Source organism: Aethalodelphis obliquidens, unplaced genomic scaffold (assembly GCF_003676395.1).
Source record: "Aethalodelphis obliquidens isolate GAN/ISIS:26980383/991018 unplaced genomic scaffold, ASM367639v1 scaffold59, whole genome shotgun sequence".
In the NCBI taxonomy this organism is placed as follows: Eukaryota; Metazoa; Chordata; class Mammalia; order Artiodactyla; family Delphinidae; genus Aethalodelphis; species Aethalodelphis obliquidens.
The window spans coordinates 1802576-1819380 of NW_020838003.1; positions in this window are offsets into that span (position 1 = coordinate 1802576).

The following is a 16805-nucleotide window of genomic DNA, read 5'->3' on the forward strand; positions in this document are numbered from 1 at the left end:
CAGGAGACAGTTCTGAGTGGAAAAGCAGGTGCACATAGAGCTTTTCATCTGGCTCTTGGGAGGCTGGGCATGTTAAAAAGGGCAGCTGGTGGAATAAACATTAGCTCAAGAGATCAGGCATCCACAAAAGCAGAGAGCAGTTCCAGATACTAACTCATAGTCTTCATAGAGTTAAGGACACTCTGGTTTCTTATTTCTGAAGAGTCCAAACCTATTAATCTGGAATCCTGGAACAGATGGTGAGGAAATATTTCTAGTGTCAAATTATGATCTAAAGAAGAACAGGTCAGTCAAAAAGACCAGAAGGGGACAAGAGTGCTGTGGGTACCAGTCCTTAATAGGGTTTCCCCATGTATCTCTAAGGGTTAGGGTCAAATCTTTTTCCCAGAAATTGACATTTTGGGTTTATTTACTTGGTCCACAAAACTAGCTGAGGCTGCTGAGGTCATCATCCTCTCGTTCTGGTGACAGAAGCCTGCTACTCTTAGCTCTAAATAAAGGGAAATGATATCTCCTTTGGTGCAGAGCATGGCCTAAGGCTTCATACCTCCTGTTGGTAGACTGGGAAAGTACAGAAGGTGCAGTGTCCTCACAGACTAAGAACTCTGTCTTTTCTGAGAGCTGAAAAACAAGTAGTGAATGTTGTCCAATCTCTTTCTTCATAAAAGTGAAGCTGAAGCATTAATATCCCACACATAAAGTTCTGTGAGCGGTTGGTGCAGATTGCAGGAACAGAGCCCCTTGCCAGCAGTGGTGGAGTATGGAGCCAGGGAGAATTATTAGATTAGAAGCATAATTTAAGGGGAAGCCAGGTCAGAAAACAGGTTTATAATCTGATCATGTGGACAAATAGGTCTACAGAAGAAGAGAGGAAGCATGATAAAAAGTCAGATATTTCATAGATATGAGGGGGTTGAAGCAGACAGACCCGAAGGCATTCCCTACCCACGAATGATTATAGCTAAGGTAGCCCTTTATATAAAATTCAAAACCAGGGCCGTGGGTGATGAACGGGCCAGAATCAGATCCTTCCTTTCCATGACTAAGACAACTTTCACCTCTTGAGGTGAAAAGCTGACTTTTCCCAATTTTAATACTTTAAGATATTATTTACTTCTTAACTTTTTCAAACCTGGTATTACCTATATGAAAGTTATTTCTGGAAACTGAACACAGAGTCTACATAAGCCTAGAGATCATCTCAGATCCTACAAACTGAAGACAGTTTGTAGACAATCCCTTGAAGCAAAAAAAGTATAGTCAAGAAATATTTCAGGGCTGACTTTCACTATTTATAAAATTCCAATTCTCATAGCATTAAAATTGGGGGAAGAATGTTCTATTCCCACTACAGTATGAAAGTTACACCTCTTTAGTCAAGAGACGGCTATGTAGCATTCACATTCAGAACAAATTTGGTATCCCAGACACAGAACTGGAGTGGTTTCTAACTTAAAATTAGATGTTGAAGAAAATAAATCTGGATACTATAAAAAAATTATACCTGTATCAGGCTAAAAGGGATTTTTTAAACAATTGTCAGGCCAACACATCATATTGCCAAGCCCATAAACTGCTTCAAGAAACAGATGGAATTTATATCTGACTCTCAAACCTCATGGGGAGGGATTTTTGAGTCCAATTAACCCCTTGGCAACAGTGTTTAATCTGGAGGGATACGCTCAAAGCATCCAAAAATATTCTGTCTAGACTTATCCACAGCAGAATTTTCTGTGGCACCTTCTCTGGACGGGGCAACATGAATCTAAGGCAGTGGACAGGGGCTGATGATATCTTCTCAGAATGTAGGCTGTCTCTTCACATATTCTCAAGAATATCTCCATAACAAGTTTATATGGCAGGTATTCCACCTCAGTTGGATCTGCTGTTCAGACTTGCTTGGATTTCTAATGTAAGTGCCAAGCCCCAAATTAAAAGAAAATACAAAAACATGTCAGTATGTGCTGAGCTACTACCCACAATTTCCAAAGATGGCAAAAGCTGGATAATTAGGGTATTTCATATAAAATGTCATCAGTGCAATTTTTGTAGATATATTCAACCAATTTTAGAAGGAACTGAGAGTTTAAAAACGATCCACCCTCATCATTTTATTAGCATTTTGAATATTATCTCCTTCTTAAGTGGTTAAGCCATGTCAGTTACAAAGCAGTTCATTTATCAGGTTGATTCCTGAGGTTTTAGGTTGCAGGCTGCTGCAGTATTGTGGAAACGGAGATTCAGAATCTCCTTCCCTGCAGGCCTCGATTACAAGTGTCCAGGCTTCTGTGCCTGAAACCACGTGGATGTGAGTGATTCTGTGCAAAGGCAGAAAACAGGATGGACAGGCACCTCTCAAAGGTCCATGGCAAGACTCCAGCCCCTCACCCAAGACCTGATTTGTCTACAAACAGAAGCACTTCATACATCAATGACATTGGGAAGGGAAGAGAAGAGAAAAGGGGGACATCAAGTAACAAAGTAGAAGAGGGAGAAATGAAGGGCAAATCGCAAATTAAAACGGGAGGAAAATGAAAGCAGTTGATTTAGCAATTCATTGATCTTAGACTAGAAAGGAGTCAAATGACAAGATTAAAAAAAGAAAAAGAAAGAAAACTTGATAGAAAAAGTCTACAAGGAAATAACATGGAAATCTTATTTATGCTGGGGATTATTTTTCAGTGCTTCCATCACCATTATTGAAGGATTCTTCATTAGTTCCTGGCAGTGACAGAGTTTTATGTTCATTTCTTTGATAAACCTCTCTTATCTCCTCCTTTGCCTAAGAAAGAATTTCCTCTAAGTATTGACAGTCGTGGCTAAACATGCTCATTATTATTGTTACTGTTAAAAGCAACAACTGTGACATTTATAAATGGCTGTACACTTTAGTAAGCACACTTCACAGGCATATCGTTTAGTCATCATGGCAACCCTACAGCCTGGTCATCAATATACTTACCCCCATTTTATAGATGAGGAAACTGAGACTTAAAGAGGCTAAGGGACTGACCAAAGTCATTCACTCAGACCTACCCTGTACCAGTTTGGCACCCAGCACTTTGTCTTCTGTACTATGTTATGGCTCCGTAGGCAAAGCAAATTTTTGATAGCAGGTGATACATGAAATAAGGGATACATGAAATAAGGGGTCTCAGCAACTTTACTGAATTAAAATATCTTCAGTACAAAGATACTTACATCTGTAGATAGTACAGGAGAAAACTTGTTACAAGATTAAGTAAATAAAATGAAAGAAAATAATTAAATATGGTCTTATTTCAACTTTGTTTTAAAAACTTGATGAAAGTGATCCAGAAGGATTTTCATATATGTGTGAATAGGAATAAATAAGAGTTGATGGCACAGCATAGCAATTAAGAGTTAGACCCTGGAATTAGACTGCCTGTATCTGAATCTTCGCTGTGCCACCTATCAGCCAAGTGACCTTAGGCAAGTAAATTAATCTATGCCTCAGTTTCCTCATCTCTATAATGAGGACTATGATAGTATTATATCTATCATTAAAATCATCATGAGAGGGCTTCCCTGGTGGCACAGTGGTTGAGAGTCCGCCTGTCGATGCAGGGGAGACGGGTTCGTGCCCTGGTCTGCGAGGATCCCACATGCTGCGGAAGCAGCTGGGCCGGTAAGCCATGGCCGCTGAGCCTGCGCGTCCAGAGCCTGTGCTCCGCAACGCGAGAGGCCACAACAGTGAAAGGACCGCGTACCCCCCAAAAAAACAAACAAAAAACAAAAACCAAAAATCATCATGAGAGTTAAAAGAATTAACGTAAGTAAAGCACTTAGAACAGTACTTATTACCTAGTGACACCATGAAAGTGTTTGCTATTGAGATTATTTCTAAGCATTATGTATGATTTTAATTTTCTTCTTTATATGCTTTTAAATTTCCAAATTTTTAATTGAGTGTGTTAATTTAATACCAAAAACTATTAAAATAATAAAAGGTAGCCAGCAACAGACAACTTTCCACAGCTTGCTTACCTGAAAGTTCTGTCCCTATTTAGATTCAGAGCTCCATTATAACACTCTCCATTTTTGAGCTCCTTGGAAAATTTGTCTTACTGACAGGTAGGTGCCTTTTTTGCTGAAGGAAAGCTATGTGAATTATAGCTATCCCAAAATCTCCCTGATGAAACTGGAGCAGATGTTTGAGAAAGTATTTGAGGTATCCAGGATTCCTTAAAGGGACAAGGTCCATCTTGAAATCATCAAGCAAAAGAAACAAACACCAATTTTCAGGTAACCTTGTGCAAATTAGATGTCAGGTAAATTAATCAAGTTTTCCTGACACTTTCATTTATACAACCCTTAGCAACTTGCTTTGGGCTATTAGTCTCACTATAAATATGTACTGAAGCAAATGCAAAAGCATTTACCCCAAAAGTTAACAAAACTAGATTCACAAGAAACATGGCACACACTAGACAGCTGGGAACAAATACAGAAAATGGGACTTCTTCCAACCAGATGCTTCTCAAAATATGTGGCAAACGTTTTAAAGAGTCCTGTACGAATTTCAAGAACCATTCTTCTAGATTAAGAAATGCACGGAAGGAATACAGACAAAGAGCAGATGGTGTGCACAAGCTGTCCAAGATTTTTAAAGGAGAGATTTACAATTTGATAAAATAGTGGCAGCTTATGTACATTTTAGGCAGCACCCAGCTATATGTATTATATTTCTGTAGGCTGCCCCCTACCCAAGAGAAGCTCCATTACTCTCTCAAATAGGGTTATCTTTCTGACTGTACTGAGCTGGAAACACTGGATATAATCTTCTTCATTACAAATTGTAATTTAAGATACCCAAATCATCAACAACTAGAAATTGGATAATGATTATTTTGTAATTAGCAGTATGTATTGAGAACTTAAATTCTGTCCATTTGGCCTCTTTATGGAATTTTTAAACTGCTTTTACTACAGTTGAAAATACAACAGTATTCTTTGTGTTCATATGCTGAACTATGTTTTATGACTATTGACTACCCTTAGAGCACTCTGCTAACTACCATGAGGATACACAGAAGTTGGCACTAACTTTGAAGAAATGAAGCTGTACCAAAGCCAAATATCTGTGTTCCAGAAGCACTAACTTCTACCATCATTCCTGTAATGAAATATGTGAAGAAGTATCAGCATGTAAAGCATAGTCTTTGTGCATCTATCAGTAAACAAATGTTTCCTGAAGGACCCCCTAATGGGACAAGAATTTCAGAGTATAATTGGAATGAGTTTGCCATTAAATATAGTTTCAACTGGAATGGCATTTAAAAGTTTGAAGAAACAGTCTAGCTCTTGGGTGTTGTTTTGAATTTTCTGCCTGTCAATTCCTTTTTGCTTATTTTGAAAATATAATAAATATAATTAGAGTGAAAGAGGAAGGAAAAATTACTCTGATTATTTCTCTACTTTTTTAGCCATTCACAACCTATAGATAGATTAAAGGAACCTTAATGTATTACACATAGGCTACTATGCTCTAAATGAGCATTTTCTACTTGTTCTGCTGCATTGCTAAAAGTGGGAACATGCCAACACTGAGCAAATCTAATTATACAGATTCTCCAAATTTATCATGATTTCCATGCGATAGATTCTTGCAGATCCTCTGAGTCTCTTTTCACGCCCATAGCAGTTACAGGGCTGCAGCCAACCTATCTATCCAAGAGATATATTAAAATCTTCTCCACTTGATTAGGACTTTCCATTCCAAAGATTAATCTGCTTGACAAATTACAGTGTCTCTCCTGCCAAAATGACATTTTCCTAATACAAATGCAACCTTGTGACAGAGTATGTCTCATCTTCTCCCTTGCTTCAAACCCTACTACCTACCACCAGACAATGTTCCCTCCTGACTGACAGCAAAAATAAATCTCTATGTGAAGGAAGATGGGAAAATAAAACATTCACATGGGAGGGCACAGATTTTCCACTTCATATTCAAGAACTTATACCAAGGTCTCTTCTGTATGTTAGGTTGTATGCTACAGGCCAACTACTTTGTGGAAAAATGGATTATTCTTCAATATTTCATAAGGAATTTTTCATCGAGCTGATAGTAATTTCTTCCTCAATAGTCTTTTGAACCCAGAGACTAGATGTGAGCTGAGTGATGCCACTTTGTTCTTGGAATGGCCCTACTAGCCATTCTAGCTATTATCCTATCTCTGTTTCCTTGACTGACTGCGTCAATTTCCTGCCTGCCCACCCTATTCCATCCCGTGCATTTGGTTTCTGCACTCCCTTTGCTTCCACTCTATGTAAAGCACTCTTTTGATATTATCAGCAGCCATTTTCTCACCAAAATATAACAGTCTCCTGTCTTTACCTTGAGCTCCTTGCTGCATTTAGAACTCTCCTGGTCTCTTCTCTTTCTCTGACTACTCTGTTTCTCTCTTCTTAGATAACTCTTACTCATCATTCCTGCCCCTTCTTGTGTCTCAAGGGTCCTTTGCCCATCATACTTTTCTCTTTTACTCTTTCAGTCAGTGAGTTTATAAATGCCATTGCTTCAACTATCTCCTGAGATGGTAATCCCCAAATCTCCATCTCCAGTTCTTATTTCCCAACAGCCCCTTCTCTATTTATAGATGGCCATGGGCATTTCCATTTGTATGACCTGCTATAACCTCAAATTCAACATTCAACCTATTAGAAACTGACATTCTCTTCTTTTCTTCAGATGAACTCTCCTTCCCCACCACTCCACATCTATCCTTGATTTCACCATTAATTCAGCTTGCCAAATCACAACACTTGGTATGTTTTTAACCACTTTATGTGGTATGATTGACATGTAAAAAGCTACATATATTTAAAATATACCACTTGATGAATTTGGGAATAAGTATATACCTGTGAAACCATCAGGATCATCAAGGTCATAGATATATCCATTACTTCCCAAAGAGTCCTCCCCCTCTTTATTATCTTTGTGACAAGAACACTTATCATAAGTTCATTTTTTAACATTTTCACTACTTATTGGTTCCAGAATATAAACGTCAGTGGAGCACAGACTTTATTTTCTTCACTGATCAATGTCCAGCTCTAGCAGAGTGCCTGGCACAGAGTAGGCTCCTAATAAAATCTTGCAGAATGAATGAATTGTGAGTATTCAAAGATATAATGTGTACAAAATGCTTAACAGTACTTTGCAGGAATAAGCTCTCAATAACTATTACCTATCATGTTATTATTATTTTCGTTATTATTACTATTATTCTTATTTTCAGTAGTAGCTGCAGCATTAAAAGAAGACTACAACCATTTTTGTTGTTGTTGTCTTGCATTTAGGCATTTTGTCATTGCTTTATTTTTCTCCTTCATTTTAGGAGAACAGGTACTTGGTTTGTCTTTATCTTTTTATCACTGGATCCCCAGCATCTACAACAATGCAAAGGAAAAGGCCTAATGAAGTCTTTCCTGGTTTTGCAGAGTGGGACGCAAAAAGAAAGAGAGGCAGAAATCTGGAGTAAAAAGATCATTTCATCTTATTCAGATATTATTGGTTTTAATAGGTACTTTATTTGAGGTATGAAATTTTGAGTCTTTTGAAAACTCAATAAATGATAATTGAGCTGAGGAGAATATTAAAACATTTCCAATTTGAATCATCACAAAGGTGTATGGAAGGTGTTTTCAAAAAATTTGAACTGATACAAAAACTGGTCTGGTACAAAAGTCAAAGAATTAAAAATGCTAAATAATTTTGTAATTAGCATTACAATGTCTCTGGAAAATTGTTACAATTTAATAAGTTTTCTTATTCAATATCACTGGAAAAACAAAACATAATAGCAAACAAACATAATTCAATTATTTTATTCCTGGTTTGTTTTACCATGTTAATATGAGCTTTCAGGGTTTTAGATTTGGGGTTTGTGTCTGTTTAGGTTCTTTTGATCCATTTTGTTATTTTATGTTGTTTCATTAATATAATTTCTCTTCCTGCTCATTTTGAGCATATTATCTACTAATCTTTTTTCCACATATTTAATTCCTCTTTTCCAGAACATCTGATTTTGGCAAGTTAAAGTGTATCCATGTGTTGAAATGCAATGTCAATACATCTCTGATTGTTAAGGAGAATCTTGCTTTAATTCTTCTGCTCCAATCAGTCTCCAAGTTACACCCCGAAAAAATGCAGAGTCTAGACTTACAGTTGGAAAGTACTAGTCCAAATTCCAGTTCTGGCCCTTGGTAGCTCTCTGAGGTTGGATCGACTTCTTACAGTATGTGTAAGCCTTAGGGTGATGATGAAGAAGGCCATTTTCAGAGCCCAGAATCCTGAGTAGCACTGCCTCAGAGTCATCACTCTAAAATGGGCATGATAACAATGCCCACCACATATGTTATAAGCATGAACTGAGTTCATAAATATAAAGTACTTAGAACACTGCCGGTCATACAGTAAGTACTGGTGTGAGAAATAAAAGGAATTAAGTGAGATGATGATGATGCTAAAAATGGTGGTAGCTAACATTTGAGAACTCACTAAGTACCGGACCATCTTAACAACTTACAAGGTACGTACAGTTATTGTTCTTATTTTTAAAAAGAGAAAAACAAAATCCAGAGAGACGAAGTAAATTAATAAGTAATAAAATTTATTTTTAGAACAATGAGACATGGTGAAGATGAGCCCACTACATGAGTGGGTCTCAGTAAGTGTCTTACAGTACCTTGCTAAGCTCCAATACCTGCATGAAAACTGTTTTTATATTGCAGTCTTGTTTAACCTTCTCTTGCAAAGTTCTGTGCTGGAGGCATTTATTTCTGTGTCTTATCTGTTCCTTAGAAATGTATCAATGGCTCAACAATTCCTTCAAATATTAGTCTGTATATGACTAACAGATTTAAGGGTTAAGATAAATTTCCACTTTTTTTTTGCACCTATGTCCTGAATGAAATATATAGAGCATAACAGTAAATAATTTGAGCAGTGTCTAGGTTTGAATCTGGCTGTGCCATTTTCCAGCTTTGTAACCTGGGGCAAGTTGCTGCAGTAACTTTCTCAGCCTCAATTAAGAAATCATTCAGAAAACAAAGGTGATAACAGAGCCACCTTCATAAACTTGTTATAAGTAGTAAATAATACACTGCATTCAAAGCCCTTAGCATAGAGAGACCTTCAAGATGGTGGAGGAGTAAGACATGAAGATCACCTTCCTCCCCACAAATACATCAGAAATACATCTACATGTGGAACAACTCCTACAGAACATCTACTGAACACTGGCAGAAGACCTCAGACTTCCCAAAAGGCAAGAAAGCCCCCAAGTACATGGGTAGGGCAAAAGAAAAAAGAAAAACATAGACAAAAGAATAGGTACAGGACCTGCACCTCGGGGAGGGAGCTGTGATGGAGGAGACGTTTCCACACACTAGAAGCCCCTTCACTAGTGGAGACTGCGGGTGGCAGGGGGGAAGCTTCGGAGCCACGGAGAAGAGCGCAGCAACAGGGGTGCAGAGGGCAAAGCGGAGAGATTCCCGCACAGAGGGTTGGTGCCGACCTGCACTCACCAGCCCGAGAGGCTTGTCTGCTCACCCGCCAGGGCGGGTGGGGGCTGGGAGCTGAGGTTCGGGCATCAGAGGTCAGACCCCAGAGAAAGGACTGGGGTTGTCTGTGTGAACACAGCCTGAAGGGGGCTAGTGCACCACAGCTAGTGGGGAGGAAGTCCAGGAAAAAGCCTGGAACTGCCTAAGAGGCAAGAGGCAATTGTTTCGGGGTGTGCGAGGAAAGGGCATTCAGAGCACTGCCTAAACGAGCTCCAGAGACGGGCATGAGCCACGGCTATCAGCACAGACACCAGAGACAGGCATGAAATGCTAAGGCTGCTGCTGCAGCCACCAAGAAACCTGTGTGCAAGCACAGGTCACTCTCCACACCTCCCCTCCAGGGAGCCTGTGCAGCCCGCCACTGCCAGGGTCCGGTGATCCAGGGAAAACCTCCCCGGGAGAACACATGGCGTGCCTCAGGCTGTTGCAACATCACATTGGCCTCTGCCACTGCAGGCTCACCCCACATTCCATACCCCTCCTTCCCCCCAGCATGAGTGAGCCAGAGTCCCCTAATCACCTGCTAGTTTAACCCCCGACCTGTCTGAACAAAGAATAGACGACCTCAGGCAACCTACACGAAGAGGCAGGACCAAATCCAAAGCTGAATGCCAGGAGCTGAGAGAACAAAGAAGAGAAAGGGAAGTTTCTCCCAGCAGCCTCAGGAGCAGCGGATTAAATCTCCACAATCAACTGGATGTACCCCCCTGCATCTCTGGAATACCTAAATAGACAACGAATCATCCCAAAACTGAGGTAGTGGACTTCGGGAGCAAATGCAGACTTGGGGTTTGCTTTCTGCATTTAATTTGTTTCTGGTTTTATGTTTATCTTAGTTTAGTATTTAGAGTTTATTACCATTAGTAGATTCCTTATTGATGTGGTTGCTCTCTTCCTTTTTTTAAAATATATAGATATATATTTTTTTCCTTTTTCTCTTTTTGTGAGTGTGTATGTGTATGCTTCTTTCTGTGATTCTGTCTGTATAGCTTTGCTTTTACCATTTGCCCTAGGGTTCTGTCTGTTTTTTGGTTTTCTGTTTTGGGGGGGCTTTTTAGTATAGTTTTTAGTGCTTGTTACCACTGATGGATTTATTGGTTTGGTTGCTCTCTTCTTGTTTGCTTTCTTTTCTTATGACTGTTTAATATTTTTATTTTTAATAATTTTTTATTTTAATAACATTATTTTATTTTATTATTTTTTCTTTCTTCTTTTTCTTTTCTCCCTTTTCTTCTGAGTCATGTGGCTGACAGGGTCTTGGTGCTCCAGCTGGGTGTCAGGTCTGTGCCTCTGAAGTGGGAGAGCCAAGTTCACAACAACTGGACAACCAGAGACCTCCCGGCTCCACATAATAACAAATTGCAAAAGCTCTCCCAAAGATCTCCATCTCAACGCTAAGACCCAGCTCCACTCAATGACCAGCAAGCTCCAGTGCTGGACACTCAATACCAAACAACTAGCAAGACAGGAACACAACCCCACCCATTAGCACAGAGGCTGCCTAAAATCATAATAAGGTCACAAACACCCCAAAACACACCATCAGATGCAGTCCTGCCCACGAGAAAAACAAGAACCAGCCTCATCCACCAGAACACAGGCACCAGTCTCTTCCACCAGGAAGCCTACACAACTCACTGAATCAACCTTAGCCACTGGGGGCAGACACCAAAAACAAAGGGAACTACGAACCTGCAGCCCGCAAAAAGGAGACTCCAAACACAGTAAGTTAAGCAAAATGAGAAGACAGAGAAACACACTGCACATGAAGGAGCAAGGTAAAAACCCACCAGACCAAACAAATGAAGAGAAAACAGTCAGTCTACCTGAAAAAGAATTCAGAGAAATGATAGTAAAGATGATCCAAAATCTTGGACATAGAATGGAGAAAATACAAGAAACGTTTAACAACAACCTAGAAGAATTAATAGCAAACAAACAATGATGAACAACACAATAAATGTAATTAAAAATTCTCTAGAAGGAATCAATAACAGAATAACTGAGGCAGAAGAATGGATAAGTGACCTGGAAGACAAAATAGTGGAAATAACTACCGCAGAACAGAATAAAGAAAAAAGAATGAAAAGAATTGAGGACAGTCTCAGAGACCTCTTGGACAACAATAAACAAACCAAAATTTGAAGTATAGGGGTCCCAGAAAAAGAAGAGAAAAAGAAAGGGACTGAGAAAATATCTGAGAGATTATAGTTGAAAACTTCCCTAATATGGGAAAGAAAATAGTCACGTCCAGGAAGCGCAGAGAGTCCCATACAGGATAAACACAAGGAGAAACATGCCAAGACATATATTAATCAAACTATCAAAAATTAAATACAAAGAAAAAACCTTAAAAGCAGCAAGAGAAAAACAGCAAATAACATACAAGGGAATCCCTATAAGGTTAACAGCTGATCCTTCAGCAGAAACTCTGCAAGCCAGAAGGGAATGACAGGACATATTTAAAGTAATGAAAGGGAAAAACCTACAACCAAAATTACCCAACAAGGATCTCATTCAGATTTGAGAGAGAAATTAAAACCTTTACAGACAAGCAAAAGCGAAGAGAATTCAGGACCACCAAACCAGCTTTACAACAAATCCTAAAGGAATTTCTCTAGGCAGGAAACACAAGAGAAGGAAAAGACCTACAATAACAAATCCAAAACAATTAAGAAAATGGTAATAGGAACATACATATCAATAACTACCTTAAATGTAAGTGGATTAAATGCTCCAAACAAAAGACAAAGACTGGCTGAATGGATACAAAACCAAGACCCATATATATGCTGTCTACAAGAGATCCACTTCAGACCTAGGGACACACACACACTGAACGTGAGGGGACGGAAAAAGATATTCCAGGGGCTTCCCTGGTGGCGCAGTGGTTGAGAGTCCGTCAGCCGATGCAGGGGACGCGGGTTCGTGCCCTGGTCCAGGAGGATCCCACATGCCGCAGAGCGGCTCGGCCCGTGAGCCATGGCTGCTGAGCCTGCGTGTCTGGAGCCTGTGCTCCACAATGCGAGAGGCCACAGCAGTGAGAGGCCCGCGTACCGCAAAAAAAAAAAAGATATTCCATGCAAATGGAAATCAAAAGAAAGCTGGCATAGAAATTCTCATAACAGACAGAATAGACTTTAAAATAAAGATTATTACAAGAGACAAAGAAGGACGCTACATAGTGATCGAGGGATCAATCCAAGAAGATGTAACAATTGTAAATATTTATGCACCTAACAAAGGAGCACCTCAGTTCATAAGGCAAATGCTTATAGACATAAAAGGGGAAAAGGACAGTAACCACTAATAATAGGGGACTTTAACACCCTACTTTCACATATGGATAGATCATCCAAAATGAAAATATATAAGTAAACACAAGTTTTATATCTATTTATTTATTTTTGCGGTACGCGGGCCTCTCACTGTTCTGGCCACTCCCACTGCGGAGCGCTGGCTCTGGACGTGCAGGCTCAGTGGCCATGGCTCATGGGCCCAACCGCTCCGCGGCATGTGGGATCTTCCCGGACCGGGGCACGAACCTGTGTCCCCTGCATTGGCAGGCAGACTCTCAACCACTGTGCCACCAGGGAAGCCCAGAAACACAAGTTTAAAATGATACATTAAACAAGATGGACTTAATTGACATTTATAGGACATTCTATCCAAAAACAGTAAAATACACTTTCTTCTCAAGTGCTCATGGAACATTCTCCAGGATAGATCCTATCTTGGGTCACAAATGGAGCCTTGGTTAAGTTAAGAAAATTGAAATCGTATCAAGTATCTTTTCCGACCACAACGCAGTGAGACTAGATATCAATTCCAGAAAAAAATCTGTAAAAATTACAAACACATGGAGGCTAAACAATACACTACTAAATAAGCAAAAAGTCACTGAAGAAATCAAAGAGGAAATCAAAAAATACCTAGAAACAAATGACAATGAAAACACAATGACCCAAAACTAATGAGATGCAGCAAAAGCATTTCTAAGAGGGAAGTTTATAGCAATACAATCCTACTTCAAGAAAGAAGAAACATCTCAAATAAACAACCTAACCTTACACCTAAAGCAATTAAAGAAGAACAAAAAAAACCCCAACGTTAGCAGCAGGAAAGAAATCATAAAGATCAGATCAGAAATAAATGAAGGAAAGAATAGCAAAGATCAATACACCTAAAAGCTTGTTCTTTGAGAACATAAATAAAACTGAAAAACCATTATCCAGACTCATCAAGAAAAAAAGGAAGAAGACTCAATAGAAATGAAAAAGGAGGAGTAACAACTGACACTGCAGCAATACAAAGGATCATGAGAGATTACTACAAGCAACTCTATGCCAATAAATGGACAACCTGGAAGAAATGGACAAATTCTTAGAAAAGCACAGCCTTCCGAGACTAAACCAGTAGGAAACAGAAAATATAAACAGACCAATCACAAGCACTGAAATTGAGACTGTGATTAGAAATCTTCCAACAAACAAAAGTCCAGGACCAGATGGCTTCACAGGCGAATTCTATCAAACATTTAGAGAAGAGCTAACACGTATCCTTCTCAAACTCTTCCAAAATATAGCAGAGGGAGGACCACTCTCAAACTCATTCTGCGAAGCCACAATCACACTGATACCAAAAGCAGACAAAGATGACACAAAGAAAGAAAGCTATAGGTCAATATCACTGATGAACATAGATGCAAAAATCCTCAACAAAATACTAGCAAACGGAATACAACAGCACATTAAAATGATCATACACCATGATCAAGTGGGGTTTATCCCAGGAATGCAAGGATTCTTCAATATACGCAAAGCAATTCATGTGATATACCAAATTAGAAAATTCAAGGATAAAAACCATATGATAATCTCACTAGAGGCAGAAAAAGCTTTTGACAAATTTCAACACCCATTTATGATAAAAACCCTCCAGAAAGCAGGCATAGAGGGAACTTACCTCAACATAATAAAGGCCATATATGACAAACACACAGCCAACATTGTTCTCAATGGTGAAACAATGAAACTGTTTCCACTAAGACCAGGAAAAAGACAAGGTTGTCCACTCTCACCACTATTACTGAACATAGTTTTGGAAGTTTTAGCCACAGCAATCAGAGGAGAAAAAGAAATAAAAGTAATCCAAATCAGAAAAGAAGAAGTAAAGCTGTCACTGTTTGCACATGACATGATACAATACATAGAGAATTGTAAAGACTCTACCAGAAAACTAGTAGAGCTAATCAATGAATGTGATAAAGTAGCAGGATACAAAATTAATGCACAGAAATCCCTTGCATTCCTATACACTAATGATGAAAAATCTGAACGAGAAATTAAGGAAACACTCCCATTTACCACTGTAACAAAAAGAATAAAGTACCTAGGAATAAACCTATCTAAGGAGACAAAAGACCTGTATGCAGAAAACTGTAAGAAACTGATGAAAAAATTAAAGATGATACAAATAGATGGAGAGATATACCATGTTCTTGGATTGGAAGAAACAATATTGTGAAAATGACTCTACTCCCCAAAGCAATCTACAGATTCAATGCAATCCTTATGAAACTACCAATGGCATTTTTCTCAGAACTAGAACAAAAAATTTCACAATTTGTAGGGAAACTCAAAAGACCACGAATAGCCGAAGCAATCGTGAGAAAGAAAAACGGAGCTGGAGAAATCCGGCTCCTGGACTTCAACTATACTACAGAGCTACAGTAATCAAGACAGCATGGTACTGGCACAGAAACAGAAATATAGACAAATGGAACAGGATAGAGAGCCCAGAGATAAACCCACACACATATGGTCACCTGATTTCTGATAAAGGAGGCAAGAATATACAATGAAGAAAAGACAGCCTCTTCAATAAGTGGTGCTGGGAAAACTGGACAGCTACATGTAAAAGAATGAGATTAGATCACTCCCTAACCCCATACACAAAACTAAACTCAAAATGCATTAAAGAATGAAATGTAAGGCCAGAGACTATAAAACTCTTAGAGGAAAGCACAGACAGAACACTTTATGATATAAATCACAGCAAGATCCTTTTTGATCCACCTCCTAGAGAAATGGAAATAAAAACAAAAATTCCAAGGGTGGAAAGCTGCGGGGGAGTGGGGGTGGTGGTGTGAAGCGTTGGGCAATTGGGATTGACATGTATACACTGATGTGTATAAAATAGATGACTAATAAAAACCTGCTGTATAAAAAAATAAATTAAATTCAAAAATTAAAAAAAAATGTATCACAAAAACAAAAATCCCAAATGGGACCTAATGAAACTTAAAAGCTTTTGCACAGCAAAGGAAACCATAAACAAGACGAAAAGACAACCCTTATAATGGGAGATAATATTTGCAAATGAAGCAACTGACAAAGGATTAATCTCCAAAATTTACAAGCAGCTCAGTACCAAAAACACAAACAACCCAATCCAAAAATGGGCAGAAGACCTAAATAGACATTTCTCCAAAGAAGATACACAGATTGCCATCAAACACATGAAAGGATGCTCAACGTCACTAATCATTAGAGAAATGCAAATCAAAACTACAATGTGGTACCACTTCACACCAGTGAGAATGGCCATCATCAAATCTACAAACAATAAATGCTGGAGAGGGTGTGGAGAAAAAAGGGAACCCTCTTGTACTGTTGGTGGGAATGTAAACTGATACAGCCATTATGGAGAACAGTATGGAGGTTCCTTAAAAAACTAAAAATAGAACTACCATACGACCCAGCAATCCCACTACTGGGCATACATATATCCTGAGAAAACCATAATTCAAAAAGAGTCAAGCCAAAATGTTCATTGCAGCTCTATTTACAATAGCCAGGACATGGAAGCAACCTAAATGTCCATCAACAGATGAATGGATAAAGAAGATCTGGCACCACAGAGAGATCAGCTGGGTGCTTTGTGACAGCCTGGAGGGGTGGGATGGGGAGGGTGGGAGGGAGGGAGACGCAAGAGGGAGGAGATGTGGGAACGTGTGTGTGTGTGTGTGTGTGTTTGTGTGTGTGTGTGTATGACTGATTCACTTTGTTATGGAGCAGAAGCTAACACACCATTGTGGGGCAACTGTACTCCAATAAAGATATAAAAAAAAAAAAGAAGATCTGGCACATATATACAATGGAATATTACTCAGCCATAAAAAGAAACGAAACGCTTCCCTGGTGGTACAG